This window comes from Trachemys scripta, chromosome 2 (assembly GCF_013100865.1).
Source record: "Trachemys scripta elegans isolate TJP31775 chromosome 2, CAS_Tse_1.0, whole genome shotgun sequence".
Classification (NCBI taxonomy): Eukaryota; Metazoa; Chordata; order Testudines; family Emydidae; genus Trachemys; species Trachemys scripta.
Genome location: NC_048299.1, coordinates 274148036 through 274162993, shown reverse-complemented (window position 1 = coordinate 274162993; position 14958 = coordinate 274148036).

Here is a 14958-nt window from a genome sequence, read left to right as displayed (position 1 = left end):
CCTACTGCCCCCCAGCACCTCCTACACACCTCTGAAGAGCTGATCACTGATGGGTGGGAGGCACTGGGGGAGGAGCTGATTAGTGGTGCCCGCTGGCGGGTGGGAGGGGAAGGAGTTGATTGGCGGGGCCCACTGGCGGGTGCTGAGCACCCACTATTTTTTTCCCGTGGGTGCTGCAGCCCTGGAGCCCCCACGAAGCCGGCGCCTATGACTACGGAGATTGAACTCTCCAGCACTGAGAGGCAGGGCAGGATCCAGACACCATTGTGCAAGACGAAGAGGGAAGCTTGCACAGACACCAGCCATGCTTCCTCTGTACGGTGAATACATGACAAACATCGTGCTCTAGGCCCGTTATTCCTTCTCCTTTTACTAACATTAATTCACACCATGTTTCTTTTCATTCAAAAGGAGCTTCCTCCAATAACAACCAGGAAGGATGAAGGGGAAACCAGTCACTTTGATTAAATATCACAGCGACTTAAGTCTCCATTCCCCCTCTGATGTGTCCACTGGACTGAGCATTTTAGGCCAAGGTTTTCAGAAGCGCCTACTAGTTTATGGGGGCCTCAATTTTTGGGAGCCCAGCTTGAGACGCTGTAAAGAAGTGGGGCTTTTCTGAAAAGCAGGCCCTTTTCAGGTGTTTCACCCAAAGGTGGAGGCCCCCAAAATCGTAAAGCTCTTTTGAAAATCTTGGTTAATCTTTCATGACACTCTCCTCTTAGTCACGGTTGCTAAAAGCGCGTTCGGATTCCATGTGAGCTGACACTTAGGCCGGTTCTGTTTGATTCGGCACTTACTTATGATTGAACCATGCTGCACTTGTGACTGTCACAGTGTGTAGCTGTGACCCAGGCACCCCAAGTTGGTAATAGCCAGCGGCACACAGTTACAATCTATACCCACGGCCTTGCCTAGATGTGCCCAGATGGGCATGTTTCCCCTGTGATTGCCATCTTCACAATATTTCCCCAAAGGGGGCCATGTGGTGTCTGCCGAAAGCTAAGAACTCTCTGGTTGTCATGGTTATTGTGCGACGTACATATGGAAAATATTTGAAGAGTTGTGTAACATGTAGAATAGTGCGTTCCAAAGCTGCTGGTGGTGAAACTGGTCACCGGGGGCAGGGTGGTTCTCCGAGCTAACTCGGTCCAGAGTGAGAACAGTTGACATCTCTCAGCCCAGCCCAGCCAAGTGTTGACAGCCTAGACAAGGTGCAGTCTTTACAAAGAAGCCCAAGAAAAAGACCTGGACTAGGGGGACAATGATGGGTGAACTGAAGTTCCTGGAACACTCTGGTTATGAAACGAGACAAAACGTCTGGAACTGTAAAATAGGAGACAGAGGGATACAAGATGGGATCCATTATGGGGGCGACACTGCCAGGGTGAACGTCTCATGCTGGACCAAGGGCTGGACAGATGGACCTTTGGGTGAGAAATGCCTTGTTAGACAGGAAAGGCTATTGTTAATAAGTACAGGGCTCAAATGGCATTTTATATTTTTCTTTTATCTGTAGTCATGTTTCCAATTCTCATCCTGGCTTCTATTTGACTCTTTATCTTAAACTTTATCAGATAGACGTCTATTTTACTATAGACATGACTACGTGCTGTGTGTTCAGGAGAGTGTTGAACTGCGAATGTGTGTGCATTGCGGTGTCCAGAGGTCGAGGGAGTGGGCACTCTAGTATAATAAAGTGGGGTGTACAGGACCTGCACCCCTGGACCAGAGCAGAACTCTGGGGGCTAGTGATCTCTATAGATTTACCCACAGGTTCTCTGCTCTGCCCCAAAGACTCACTTAGGGAGCCTAAGGGCTGGGGTGTGCAAATTGCTAGCCTGCAGAGGGGAAGAGTGGGGTCTGGGGACCTTGGAGTGGGGCGCTTGTGTTGCCAGCAGCTGATAGTTTGGGGCGAGTTCCCCCTTGGTGGGCACAGACAAGGCTCCCCCACACTGTAAGCAGATGGTAGTGATTTACCCTGCACTCCTTGGGAAACTCCGAAAGTGTCGCAGTTGTCAAGGGACCAGCAGTTGCATTTGAAGCATGACATTTGGGGCCAGACTCATCCCTTCATGCAACTCTAGTGGAGGCAGGGGAGTCGAGCTGACCTCATTCAGCGATCGTCGGCCAACTCATCTTTACACAGCCCCATCGGCTCTGTGGAGATTAAACCACTTTATCTAATGTTTGCTGTCCTACTTAGCCAGCTGGCCTGGAAGAAGCCAGCCCACTATCCTGTCACCAGCAATGGTCGGTGCTACTTGCACCCAAGAAAGGTGATGCAGACATAAGGAATAACCTGCCCACCGGGGAAATTTCCTCCTGACCCCCAATAGTTGACTTGTCCCTGAAGCCTGAGATTTTGTATCCCTGGCAAACCTCTCATGGTTTTCTTTTCCCCCAAAGCTGTTGCCTTTTTTATTGTAACCCTAGATGGTTCCAAGCCCCCATTTCTAATCCTCATCCCTTCCACTGTCTGTAATGCTCATGCTCAGAGCGCGATCACGGAGAACATTGCCTCGTTTCAGACACCGGGGGATTTGACTGGTGCGGTTCAGCTAGTCCAGAGTGAGCCAAAGTGGAAATCTCACAATGGAGCCCAATTTGCTGGCATCCCCAACCTGATTCACAGATCAAAGCCATTTAGAGATACTGGGATAAAGCTGGACAGTGCTGCTAATGCTTTGGAGATTTACCCATCGCTAGTCATCAGTTAGCCTCTTTATCTCGTCTAAGTGAGCTTTTTTACCTCTCTCTGCATGAGAATTCAATCTCTGGGCTCAGGGGACCAGCAGCACAGCTCTCTTTTAACCAAAATAAACTGTGCTGGCACAAATTCCCATTTTTCGAGATAGATCATGAAAATAAAGAGAAGTTCTTTCCATCCCTCCTCTAGTCAGCATGGGTTTTGTTGGGAAAGCATCAACCACTGGAACCTTCAACACCATTGCGACCCGAGAGTATTCTCCTATTTATTTCCTCATGAGAGACATTTCTGTAGTCGGTGGAGATTTATAGGTTGAAAACAGCTGAGATTTTCCATGGCTTAGACACGTAAGGACAAAGAGGGCTTGGGGGTTCGAAGTTGTAAAACAGGACTTGGCCCATGTGAGTTAAGAACATTTGGGACTTTAAATCAATATTATTTTTCCATCGGGTGGGGGAGACTCTGCAATCCCAACAGCAGGAGGAACAACAATAAAGCCCCAGCCCTCGGTAAGCTCTGTTAATGAAAACAAAGCATCGGTTCAAATTGTATTTACAAGTTGGACTCTGCCGAACACTTTATTCCTGTCAAACACTAAGAAGCCAAGAAATATCAAAGTGGCTCATTTAAGCATTTTGGAAACTCGCCAAAGGGTTTCTTCCCCCGCCCCCCATCCTCTTAATTTGGAGTAAAAGCACCAATTACAATAATCCCATTGAAATGCCCCGCTCCGTCCCTCCGGTTATTTTAACTTTAGACACAGCACCACTCTGCAAAGCTGCTATGTTCCCACTGCCCGAGAGTTATGGGAAAAAGCTATCTTGGTCCTATTAGGAATGCGTCTTGCGTCTCTCCCTTGTTGCCTTGCTGCCTTCGGAGATGCCAGTGGATTCAGACAGGGTTGCACAGCCCTGCTGAGAAGAGACAGCAGATAGGATTAAAGAGAACCTGCCAAGGGGGAAAAAATGTTAGGGTTGTGCCATGTTCTTGGTGATGGATGTCAGAGACGGGAAAGGGATTTATTCTGCCTGGTTTTTTACCTTTGAAATTCAGATCTCGTCTCACCTGGAAGATTCTATGATCTGGTCTGCAATAGATACAGAAATTCTCCACCATTATGAATCCCAGTTGAGCAACACCTGGAGAAAAAAAAGGGGGAGTGTGAATTAGTGGTGATGTGATTGATCACTTCTCTGAGGTGGAGGAATAAGTCACCATGGTAAGGCAGCAAGCCAAAGGCACGGGAAGCAGAGCAATGGGCATAGAGATTATCTCCATTGACTGGCTGGTGTTAGAGCTATGTATAGGAATCTCAATAATGCTTAGAGACTAACAAATTTTTTGATGGATTTCCATTCCATACGGCTAAATGCAGTGCCTTGCATAATGACAGGTTTCAGAGTAACAGCCGTGTTAGTCTGTTAAATTTGTTAGTCTCTAAGGTGCCACAAGTACTCCTGTTCTTCTTTTTGCGGATACAGACTAACACGGCTGTTACTCTGAAACCTGTCAATAATGCTTGATTGTTGAACAGTTCTACTGAGGGGTAAACAGTGAGGTGGCAAAATTGGCAGATGATACAAAACTACTCAAGATAGTTAAGTCCCAGGCAGACTGTGAAGAGCTACAAAAGGATCTCTCAAAACTGGGTGACTTGGCAACAAAATGGCAGATGAAATTTAATGTTGATAAATGCAAAGTAATGCACATTGGAAAACATAATCCGTACTATACATATACAATGATGGGGTCTAAATTAGCTGTTACCACTCAAGAAAGAGATCTTGGAGTCATTGTGGATAGTTCTCTGAAAACATCCACTCAATGTGCAGCGGCAGTCAAAAAGCAAACAGAATGTTGGGAATAATTAAGAAAGGGATAGATAATAAGACAGAAAATATCATATTGCCTCTATATAAATCCATGGTACGCCCACATCTTGAATACTGCGTGCAGATGTGGTTGCTCCATCTCAAAAAAGATATATTGGAATTGGAAAAGGTTCAGAAAAAGGTTAAAAAAATGATTAGGGGTATGGAACAGCTTCCATATAAGGAGAGATTAATAAGACTGGGACTTTTCAGCTTGGAAAAGAGACAAATAAGGGGGGGTATGATTGAGGTCTATAAAGTCATGACTGGTGTGGAGAAAGTAAATAAGGAAGTGTTATTTACTCCTTCTCATAACACAAGAATTAGGGGTCACCCAATGAAATTAATAGGCAACAGGTTTAAAACAAACAAAAGGAAGTATTTCTTCACACAACGCAGTCAACCTGTGGAACTCTTTGCCAGAGGATGTTGTGAAGGCCAAGACTATAATAGAGTTTAAAAAAGAACTAGATAAATTCATGAAGGATAGGTCCATCAATGGCTATTAGCCAGGATGAAGGTGTCCCTAGCCTCTGTTTACCAGAAGCTGGGAATGGGCAACAGGGGATGGATCACTTGATGATTACCTGTTCTGTTCATTCCCTCTGAGGCACCTGGCATTGGCCACTGTTGGAAGACAGGATACAGGACTAGATGGACCTTCGGTCTGACCCAGTATGGCCATTCTTATGTTCTTATGAGCTCTATGCAAAGCTGTGTGCCTCTGGTCTCCAGGTGTGATCTGAACACATCTTGTAGGATGGGTAGGTGTGAATGAAGGCTAACTTGGGTTCCCCATCACAATCATGACTTTGCATGGGAGCCTCAGCGGCTGATGGAATTGTGGGCAGCACCCAAGGAACTTTTCCTGCCCTGCTAGTCTGTCTACTCCAGTGTCTGTCTTGAAGATTCCATCCATCACTGCCATGAACTGCTGCCACTGGGGGGCTCAGGCAGGATCTCCAAGGTCCCATGTGAAGATGGCACAGCCATTCAGAGCTCACAATGGCTGCAGCCCGTTGGGGTGCCAGCCACAGCACACAGGGTCTCTGAGAAGATGTGCCTTTGTATCTGTGCAGCATCCACCAGGGCTCCTATGCCCTGCACTTTGACGTGCAAAAACTGCTTGTAATGAAAAATACCAGAGCTCCCCAGCGTGTTGTAGGAAACTCCAGTTGTCCTTTCACTCAACTCCACTGACTCTTTCTGCCTATGAAGCATCTGTAGCACAGTTGGTTACGTCCCAGCTCATGGTCTCCACAGTCCAACAGGACAATTCAGATTGCTTTCAGTCCAACATCTCTGTATCTAGCCATGTTGCTGATTCAGCAGCAACCACACATGGTGCTCACATCAGGTGGAAGCTACTGTTTTAGCTTCAGAATGGGCATACAAGGCCCGACCTTCCACCCACTGAAGGCAACAGCAGAAGGCCCATTGTCTTCAACAGGAGCAGCATAGGGCCACCAGGATCCTACTTCAGAATTTCCAAACACCTGGGTAGCTGATGAGAAGGGAAAATGCAGCATTGCAGATGAAAAAGGAGAGTAATTCAGAGGAAAGCTATCACTCAGACGCCTGGTACTTAGAGCTCCAATGTAGGGCTTTCTGCTCCTGTGAGACATCTTGGCTCCAATGCTGCATCCATGGGGTGTGTGTCCTGGTGGTGTGGGCTGGGGATCCTGGGCTACTTCCCAATGCTTGGAGCCTGCGTTAGTATAAATCCAGCTGTGTTTTCAGAGTTATTTCCCTTTCCCGGAGAGGAGAAGCCACCTCTGGTCAGGATCATCAGTCACTTTAATTTACAATTGTGAAAGACCTCAACACTGATGTCACGAGCACCTAAGACAAATGACTGGAGTTGCTTACTCCAAGCTCACAAGAGAGGAGCAGCATTTTTGGCATAGCCACTCTTGGACTTAATCTTTCTCAAGCACCCAGAACCCCCTCTATTAATCAAAATGCCTGACGCATACAAATTCAGCTGGCTACGTGATGATTGCAGTCAATGCCACCCCTTAAATATTTCCTGTTTAAAAAGTCCTTGTCTTTGAAGACATGAACTTTTCAGGAGGGAGCTTTCGTCAGCTACATGAGAGAGACTCTAGCTGCTTAATGCTTTTACAAGGCAGTTCAGATTAACCCAGGGCACAGTCCAGGGAGGTTATTCAAACCTGACTCACAGCAACCGAGTCAGATTTTCCTTTCAGTGGAAACCGACTCTAAGTTCATATGCCATCAGATCTCACACTTCAGGGCACAAACAGATCACAGGATGGGATCAGAATATTTTCCCTCCATGGTAAAATAATATTTTTATGCTGATATAGGTCCTTTCACACGGGACCTTTCCGAACAGCATTACAAGCTAGGAAATGATCATTACTGTGTAGTTTATAAACTCTTTGGAGCAGCAGAGACATTGTCATCATACTTGTCTATGAAGCACCCTGCACAAGAGCAGTACTGTACAAATAAGAATGGATTAAAGTAATTCATAACACAGAAATGCAGCCACCTCTGAGGTGGAACATGGCAGCTGTTTAATAGCGCACCGCAACGCTACACAATAAGAAATGAAGAATACCATCGAGTTGAAACTGCAGAGGGAATTTAAGCAAGGCACAATTCAGTTGTCCGGCCTGGAGGGTAACACTTCTGCTCTAGTGAAAGGTACTCTGATCATGGACTCCAGGACAAGTGCTCAGTTTTCCATCTCATTGAAAACTTGTACCTTCAACATCATGCTGCCCACTACCACCTGGCTGGGATGTTGGCTCAATAGGGATTCAGAGGGAAGATGGCAGGGACTGAATCCCCATCTTCTCTTCCTGCAGTGCCATGAGCAGAGCCTTGCGCAGCTGGGTGCGTTAGGAAGAGCTCACAAACACTTCTCGGGTACCCAGCATTTATCCAGACACTAGAAATACATCTAATTCCAAGACAGAGAGCCACACCCTCTTCTCCCTTCCTTAGCCAGAGCCACTGGGAACGGGGCCAGATGGTGGCCAGGCAGAGGGACATGGCTGGGGTGCTCTGCGGGATCCCCTCCAACCTAAGTGAGGTTCAGACTCAGCTGGACATCATGGGGAGGGAATTGTGCCCTCCAGGAAAACAGCTCTGCCCCGGGATCTTCCTAGCTCCACTCTGGGAATCTGTCACCTGAATTATCCCTTCACTATCAGCTGTTGCAGCAGGTGCAGAGAGGGGCCGGCTCTGAGATATATTTTCACGTACAACAAATGCACAGGCCACGCCCTCTTTTTTAAAGCCATGACAAAGTGCTGAAAAGCAGCCCGAGCTGGGAAAACGAGCTCAGGGTGGGAGACAGCATATCCCTGCACTCTAATCCCAGCTCCTGCCCCTCATATGCTGTGTGACCCTGGGCAAGTCAACTCCCCTCCCTCTGCCTCAGTTTCCCCTTTGATAACGTCGAGATCACACTGATTCATGTGCTGACATAGCTCCCATTAGCACAGCATCTGAGCCGCCTCACAGTCTTAACGTACACACAACAGCCTTGTAAGATAGAGACATGCTATTGTCCCCACTTTACAGGTAACCCTGGAACAGCCTACACAACAAAGGAAAACCCATGGCTGGCTTGTGCCAGCTGATTAGGGTTCTGGCAGTGGGCCTGTTTCCTTGCAGTAGAGACTTCTGGGCTGGAGCCCGGGCTCTAGGACCCTGCAGGATGGGAGGGTGTCTAGTTGCATTGTAGATATACCCAGTGAGACTATGTGATTCACCTAAGGTCTCACACAGAAAGTCAGTGGCAGAACAGGGAATCAACCTGGCTCTCCTGAGTCGTAAGCTAGCCCCCTGCCCACTAGTGCATTGTTCCAGTTTTAGCTAGTGTAACATGCTAGTAAGAGCATTGCCAGCAGATCAAGGGAAGTGATTATTCCCCTCTATTCGGCACTGGTAAGGCCACACCTGGAGTATTGCATCCAGTTTTGGTCCCCCCACAATAGAAGGGATGTGGACAAATTGGAGAGTCCAGTGGAGGGCAATGAAAATGATTAGGAGGCTGGGGCACATGACTTACGAGGAGAGGCTGAGGGAACTGGGCTTATTTAGTCTGCAGAAGAGAAGAGTGAGGGAGGATTTGATAGCAGCCTTCAACTACCTGAAGGGGGTTCCAAAGAGGATGGAGCTCGGCTGTTCTCAGTGGTGGCAGATGACAGAACAAGNTCCAGCGGAGGGCAACAAAAATGATTAGGGGTCTGGAGCACATGACTTATGAGGAGAGGCTGAGGGAAATGGGATTGTTTAGTCTCCAGAAGAGAAGAATGAGGGGGGATTTGATAGCAGCCTTCAACTATCTTTGGGGGTTCCAAAGAGGATGGAGCTCGGCTGTTCTCAGTGGTGGCAGATGACAGAACAAGAAGCAATGGTCTCAAGTTGCAGTGGGGGAGGTCTAGGTTGGATATTAGGAAATACTATTTCACTGGGAGCGTGGTGAAGCACTGGAATGGGTTCCCTAGGGAGGTGGTGGAATCTCCGTCCTTACAGGTTTTTAAGGCCTAGCTTGACAAAGCCCTGGCTGGGATGATTTTAGTTGGGGTTGGTCCTGCTTTGAGCAGGGGGTTGGACTAGATGACCTCCTGAGGTCCCTTCCAAACCTAATCTTCTTTGATTCTATGACATGGAGGCATTTGGACATCGGCATAAAACTGGAATAACCAGTGGCCAGGCCAGCTCTTGGCCTATGTGTAGGTGCCGAGTGTGATTGCTTAAACTGGGGAAAAGAAGAAATCAATCCATTGATGCAACAATCAGTGACCCAATGTGACCTGGCTTTTTTTACTTCCTCCCACACATCCCCAACACCATGTTGCAGCTCGGTAGGTTATTGGCAACTTACAGGCTCCACTGACATTGCTCCCTGGAGGCTGGCCGTATCGGGCTCACCTTGTTAGCTGAGCCCCTTGCCTGAGCTCACTGGAGCCCAGAGAAGTCTGAATCAGTTCCCCTTCTTCCCTGCTGCCACTGTTCTGAAGTGGTTCCATCAGCTTTCTCAACAGTTCTACATCGATTGCTGGGTCGTTAACAGCCCAGCCCAGCCCAAAGACGACGTATTCCGGGTCCGATCAGCGAGAGCATACAAACCATTTACATGATCCCTATGAAATATTATGCAATTATATTGCATAGCAATGCAGCTTTCTGCCTCAGAGCCCCTCTCTGCGCAAGGGGTGTGCTTCACCCATCCGTTTGTAATCCATGTTCCCAGTGTCTGGGCTGGGTTGGCCTTGCTGCCCATCTGTGGTCCCTTCTCCATCATGGTCACTCTCTCTCTAACCTGTAACCTCCCACCTGCATGGGAGCCGATGTGCAGCGCCACGTTCCTGGCTCCCCATGGTACTGTCCCAACTGCCAGGCCCTGCTCTGGGAAGGCCGCTGCTGTTACTATCAGGACCTGGCACTCTTCATGGTTTTAGGGCTATCATTTTGGCATCCTTTGGAGAGAGCTGGTGCCCTCTGCTAGCTCCAGCACTGGGGAGAGAAGGGTAATTTCCACTCTGGGGGGGCTGAATGTTTTCTGATTCATCTCATCTGCATCTATATGGTTTTATACTGAATGGGATGATGAAGTGTGCTTAGGTCCATCTTGAATGGCCGTCCCATTGTTAGAGAGCTCAGGACCCAAGATTCCAAGGCCACGTGATTATTAATGGTCCCTTCCGGCCTTGGGATCGATGAGCCTATGAATCTAGGGCCCTGGAGCACCATGTTGCACCAATCCTCACTAGTGGCACCACTCCTAGGCAAGCACTGTAGGCATTTCATCCACACTGGCTCTAGCATCTGGTAGGTCCCAAATAGTCTCCCACTGCCTACCACCCCACGCTCCTTCCACAGTAATCCGGACACCATCCCTCTGTCCCCAGCCACCTGGAGAGCAATATCCCTCCTGAGCTAGATGGAAAGGGGCAACAGTTGATTCTCCCATAGCAGAGTCATCACATGCCCCCTGCTGACTGACCCACCATCTCTTGGCTGAGTCGCACGGAATGACTCTCTACTGGAATCTATGGAATTATTCTGGATTTACACTGGTGTAACTAACTGAGTCCAATCTCTTGTTTTCTGTACCTCTCTCTTCCCACGCTCCATCCCTGACTCCTTCATCTCCCTCTCTTTCTCGGCGTTGCTCTCCATCTTCCTCACTCTCATGTACATAGAAAACAGGCTGCTCTAATTTCAGCAAAATCAACCTAAAAATAGCCTTTGTAGTTTCTATGTACCACTAAGAGCTGAGCAGGCTCATTTTAGCATCATCTGCATTTTTTCTTTCCAGCCAGAGACATAACCAGAAGGAAATCTGCCTAGCCCTTTGGGAATTTCAGGTGAGGGCTGTCCCTCTGCAGAGCCCGCTGAGAAGTGGTTCATTCTACCAGGGACTCATGCGTCCTTGCTCCCTTTCCTTGCACACACACACAGCTTCCAGACTTGAAGCTAAACTTCTTTGGGAGCCCAAAAGCGAGCTGCCTGTTTCTGAAGCTGGCATGGTCGGTAAGGAGAGAGAGACGTGATCCGATTTCACAGCAGTCATTCACAGTGACCACACCAAAGAACCACGCTATCCAGCTGGGAATGGTGCGTGAATGTTTTCCTGACAGATGCATTAGCGATATTGTAGACAGACAACTGTGGGGATTGTGTATGGCTTCGGTAACGTTAAGAGCCTGCAACTGCGCCTTTCAGACCTGGAACACGCTGGATGCCAATTTAAGCGTTGGAGGCAGTTGCATCTGGAATTTGAAGTTCCAGCCTGCATCAAAGAATGATGCAGGGCTGAATGTCGCTTGCAAATAATGGTCCTCCTTGCTCTACTAACCTGGTGGTGGTGGGGAAGGTGGCACTGTTCTGAGCCATTCTAGCTATAAGAGACAACTGACTGACTGGATTGTGGGAGACATAAAAATGAGCACAGGAGAAATCAGTCTACATGGGATGCAACCAGGCTATTCTTACAGCAGGAAACACCTTGTCTGAACTACAAAGTGGAGGTGAGAAACTGGTCCATGCTGTCAGGGGCCTCTCCTCACTCTAAACTCTAGGGTACAGATGTGGGGACCCGCATGAAAAACCCCCTAAGCTTATTTCTACCAGCTTAGGTTAAAAACTTTCCCAAGGCACAACTTCCTTGCTCTTGCCACCACCAAGTGAGTTAGACAAAGATTCAGGAAAAAGACCACTTGGAGTTCCTGTTTCCCCAAAATATCCCCCCAAGCCCCTTCACCCCCTTTCCTGGGAGGCTTGAGAGTAACCAAGGTGAGCCCAGACCAAACCCTTGGGTTTTTAGGACACTAAAAACCCCAATCAGATTCTTAAAAACAGAACTTTATTATAAAGAAAAAAGTAAAAGAAGCACCTCTGTAAAATCAGGATGGAAGGTAATTTACAGGGTAATCATATTCAAAACACAGAGGATTCCCCTCTAGGCAAAACTTTAAAGTTACAAAAGCAGGGATAAACCTCCCTCTTAGCACAGGAACAATTCACAAGCTAAAACAAAAAATAATCTAACGCATTTCCTTCCTATTACTTACAATTTACAATCTTAGAGGCTTAGTTCAGGTATGGCTTTAGGAGATGTATTTTCCCTGCCCTGATTCCTTGCTGACCCAGAGAGAACAAAGGAACACAAAACAAAAACCTTCCCCCACAGATTTGAAAGTATCTTCTCCCTTTATTGGTCCTTTTGGTCAGGTGCCAACCAGGTTATCTGAGCTTCTTAACCCTTTACAGGTAAAGGAGGGATTTTATGCTACCCTTAGCTGTATGTTCATGACACATGGGAATGACCTCGGATAAGCCTCAGAACTGCTGGTTGCTTATCAGCACTGCAGCGAACCGCCAAATGGTTGGCCGTTTGCCCATCACGGCTCGATAGGCCTTTGCCTTAGAGAGATGCTGCCAGCTGAAGATAATTAATTACAATATCACGCTCCAGTTAGGCAGCAGCTTGTGTAGATATCCGTGTACATGGGAGCAAAGCAACAAAGTGCCGCGGGTTTGGTGGTGGGTTTTTTTGCATCCAATGTAATTTACAAAACAGTTCTCCCAGTGATCAATAGGAATGAACCAACAGCAAGTCTGTAGTCTCTTCCTGGAATGATAGGTGTCCGTTTCTAGTAAACTCCTGGAGAACGTGCTGGCCAAGCCGTTGAAGCACAGAGAAAAGCCTTAGAGAGTGTAAATTAACAAGTTATAAAATATATCAACAAAGCGGCTATTTCACAGGTGATTTACTGCCTCCCTGTGAGTTCATAGATCTGCTTTATAGGCTGGGGGTGAAAATCAATGCTGATAGATGCTGGGAATCACTGATGTACAATGAGGCATTCTCAATGTCTTCCTTTCAAAGGGCTTCTTCCCTGCTGCTTCGGTACAGACTGGCAAAGCATGTCCCATTGATGGCCTGCCCCTTTACTGATTAAACAAGGCTGGTGAAATGATTTGAACTCCCTCTCCTGCTCTTTGGCTTTATCTATCCAGCGCATATGGCAGCTTTTTTACTCTGACTAGCTGTTTTAGGTGTTGGCCTTGCTCATTGGGTAGGGTTAAGGTAGTTGACCAATCTGGAGTCATAAAGGAATGGTCTTCCAGAGCATAATGGCCAGAACCTTGTGGGGGAGAGACAGGGGTGACTTTTTTATTAGGCACTGACCTTTAGTGGAGTAACACTAATTCCCACTTACACTCGGGCCACTTCATACTATGAGGCCTTAGGGTGAACACAAATTACATTTGCGCCTACCTTGAAGCCCCGGAGCAGTGAAAAGTGGAATGGCAGTGGAACAAGGCCCCAGTGGTGGCTTTGACCCAAGATGTGTATTACACTTTCTGTAACAGGTGTTGAAAATGTTTTGGGTCTGTCTATGCAAGAAGTTAAACCATTTCCACCCCAGTTGTGGGATGGCCAGGAGGGACCCACTGTTGACACCGTCTCATTCCCCAAGTGTAGGCATGCCTTGAAAGGTCAGAATTATACAAATTATTTTGGTTTCTATGGCAAGCTACAGAATTTGCTCCTCTTCCCCACTTTGATCACTCCGGGGACCGATATGATGCAGCCTCTTATACACCCTCATATCTGCGCAGGTGCTGAGGACGATAACTCTTGCTAAGATGGAGCTGGTCTTTCTCATTGAGACTGTCTGGTTTAGTCGGAGATGCTCAGCTCTTCCTCACAATTACTAGTTTTCCCTTGACAACCTCAGGGTGAGTCAGAAAAAAGCAGTCCGAGGAGGTGTGCTGGGCATGAATTCACTGTTCATGGGGATCTCCTGAAAGACAAGAGTGATGGAAATAGTTTTGGTTCTGGTTTTTAGGTCTGGCTTTAGGAGACTGTATTTTACCCAAGGAGGCTGTACTATGCTCGCCAAGGAAAAGCCATTCCCGCTTATGCAAACCCATGGAAAGTCTCAAGATGGCTCCCATAACCAGGTCCCAAAATGATATATAATGCCTTCTATGAGTGCTATTAAAACCCCTGTCTAACAGCCATGGAAGTCCAATGGAAAACTATCACTGACATCAATGAGCACAGGAGTAGGCATGAAAAATTAACTTCTCCAGTTACATCATTTACATAGACAGTGTTTACATTCCCGCTCCTCACCGAGGTGAGATTTACATTGGCCCGTGCTCTGCCATAAAGCAATGGGCCCTTACCTCACTTGGTCTGACTGAATAAAGCCCCACCTACTCCTCTGAGGACTCCATCACATCACATGAATCAAGCGTGCTCTTTTCTTTTCAAACAATGCATCTCCTTCCAGCTGCAAAGCTTCGGTGTTCAGGTCATCCTGCAAGCTAGCTAGTTGGGCGAGTGACAGCAAGGTATCTTTTTATGAGTATAACATTGGAGAGGCCTTGGGCCTGAGTTAATGGAAACGTCTGGAAACTTGTTTTCTGCTGTTTTAGTACTGTACCAGGCTGAGAGTACTGCGCATTCCCACCTTGGATTGAGAAAAGGAGGAGAAGGTAGAAGAGGCAAAGAAGCTCTGAGCAGAAAGGTCATGGAAGTAAAGTAGTGACAAGCTCATGTTTACAAGGGATGGAAATATGGAGAGATGCATGATGCTTGATCAGACATAGATCTGGCCCAGCGATCCATGAAGTGTAGTGTCACTGCTTGAGTGTTGACTTTACATATCTATGACTAAAGATGCATGTAGTCAAAATATATTTTAGTGCACACGTCTAACGCCCAGTCATATATTCCAAGGCCAGACGGGACCAATGGGATGAACTAATCTGACATCCTGTATCACACAGTCTGAATTTGTCTAGCTTCAACTTCCAGCCATTAGATCGTATTATACTTTTCTCTGCTTGACTGAAGAGCCAGATATCGTATAT